This window comes from Heterocephalus glaber, unplaced genomic scaffold (assembly GCF_053883595.1).
Source record: "Heterocephalus glaber isolate CG9 unplaced genomic scaffold, H.glaber_assembly_v1.0 deba00001610, whole genome shotgun sequence".
Lineage (NCBI taxonomy): Eukaryota > Metazoa > Chordata > Mammalia > Rodentia > Bathyergidae > Heterocephalus > Heterocephalus glaber.
This window is the reverse complement of record NW_028258381.1, coordinates 145,179-147,842: the sequence shown is the minus strand read 5'-3', so window position 1 is coordinate 147,842 and position 2,664 is coordinate 145,179.

Sequence of the window (2,664 nt, the reverse complement as noted above, 5' to 3'; positions counted from 1 at the left end):
CCTGTTATTAATTTTTTACTAGCCAGACCACTGTCTGTAAATTTCTGGCCTCTGGGAAACACTGTTACAGAAATGCTGTAGATGACAAGTTCTTTTCCTACTCTTAACTTACTCTTTTCCTACTCCCACAGCAATTTACAGGAATATTGAGAGTCACCATTGAAAAAGAAAGCCAGATATCAGTGTTTTAAGGAAGGAGAGTAATAAGTGTCTTAAAGACAGACTAAAAAGTGAATGTTTCAACTTGAAAACTAAAGATAGGCAGATAATTTTAAATTAATCTTCCACAGGCAAAGGAAGAGAAGACAGTAACCTGGAGCTCAGGGAAGTTATTCCTTGAGTGTCACTTTCAGCCCTCACAGGTCTACAGCTGCAGGGAACATCAGGAAACAGGAGAGGATTCCTTGACTTTCCAGGACCCTTTTCTGAGAAGTAAACAGAATCTCCATGAACCAGTGTTGGGTTAGGTTAGGTTAGGTTTTCAGGTTCTCAGGTTAGGTCAGGGTTGGATTCCCATGAAGAAGCAGGCGTCATGTTATTCCACCACAGTACTTGAATGATCATTGAAATCACAGTCTTTGCATTTTAAGAAAACCCTTTTTAAATCCACAATCATACATTTGATGTTTATGATTCACAGCACCTAAATCTTAGTTCTTAACATGCAAGAAACACATTTTTAAGTCTTTTGTCTGATAAATTTTATTTTTAATTTAGAAAAATGATTCAGCAGAGTTTTGGGGGTTTTTTGTTTATTTTTGCTTTTTGAGAAAGGGTCTTTCTATGAGGGCCAGGCTGGCCTCAAACTCATAGTGATGTTCCTGCCTCAGCCTCCTGATTGCTGGGATTACTGGTGTGCACTACTACTCCAGGATTTAAACTCATGTTTATTTGCTTTTTCTCTTATTTCATCTTATTTATTTACTTATTTATTTATTTATCAGACTGATTCCAGAGCTCTGAGCTATATCCCCAGCAGCCCCCCCCCCAACTCTTTAAATTTTGAGGCTGGATCTCAGCAAGTCATTAAGTTGCCAAGGTAGTGCTTGAATTTGGAATCCTGCAGTCACAGACTCCATCCTTTTTAAAAGTCATCAAATCAAATGTGAATTTTACCTCCCACTCACTTTTCACCAAAGCAGTTCCTACAGTTCATATTGTATCTGTGTAAAAATAAATTTTCCAGTTTTGACTAAAATTACATTCAGATATTGAAAACCTCACCTTGGGGTAAGAAGATATGTATAAATTTTAATCATATATATATATATATATTTTTGGTATCGAGGGTTGAACTCAAGACCTTGCACTTAAGAGGTAGGTACAGTGCCACTGAGCTAAATACCCGGACCTCTGGATTATATTTTTTAAGGAATGTCAATTGTTACTTTTTTACATATAAAAGAATGTCCAGAAAGCAACTTGAACTAGGGAAAACTAAACCTAAATCAGGAAATATAGGGCAACAAACACTAATGAGGTAATTCTGCAATAAAAATACAAATATTATAACACAGATAATAAGATAGGACCTCATCCACTTCTACTGATAACTTAAGAGAAATTTCTTTACCAAATAAGTATCAGAGAGTACAAAAAACTCTTGAAGAAATCAGAGAGGTATTTTTTTTAAGTTAGGAATAGAGAGGATGATAAGGTATAAAAGTTCCTAAGAAAACTTTGAGAAATATAAAATATAAATACATATCTAGTGTATGCACCCCAGAATAAAATTATCAAAACAAAATTTAAAAATACATTTAGATAAAACTAATAACCATACCATATGTCAGTAATTTTTGAGCATGATAATATTAAGGTGTGAATAAAAATTTTTTACTGAATAAGAGAACAAACTATAAACTTTAGTTTCAAAATATTTTGTTTAAAAGAGACTCGATACATATCCTCTCATTTGGGTCTTGCTGTAAGATAATGTCTGACTGTACCAGGGACAATATTTCCTTTCAGGGATGTATTAGTGCATTTGTATGAAGTTGGTTAATGCAACTTAGTTAATATTCTAGAAACTGTGATACATGCAAGGCATAAAATAAGTAAGGCCTCCTGCTCCTAAAGAATTTACTGTAATATTTGGATCTTGGATGATTACAAACAATATCACAAGAAAAAGAGGACCTATTAACAATACTGCTCTTGATACACTACTTCAATGCTCAAAACAAATTCCAGTTTAGTGTCAGAAAGCTCTACCTTAAAAAAATTCCAAGAATAAATTAATAATAGAGTAAAAATAGTATTATCTAAACTAAGGATATCAATATCTTTATTAACATCTTTATGAAGACATTTAAACTAAGGATATTACTATATTAGAAGTTACCCCTAAAAGCCCTCCACAGGGTTGTGTTTCATTGCATTTCCAAAAGTGTTTTGTAAGCTAGATTCTTTGGCATCAGCAGCTGGATTATTCCATGGTCCTAGATGAACATAACAAAAAGATAAATTTTCAATCCATTTTAAGGTTATCAAACTTGAAGTTAAAATAAGCAAAAGAGCAGACCCTAAAAGTGGGTCATTTGAGAAGTAGGTCCAGTAAAGAGTGAAGGAATTAGAATGTGATTCAGGGAGAAAGAGTGGGTTGATCAGATAACAGAGACCATTTAGTCTTAGGACAAAATGTTCCCTTGAGTGTGGTAACAG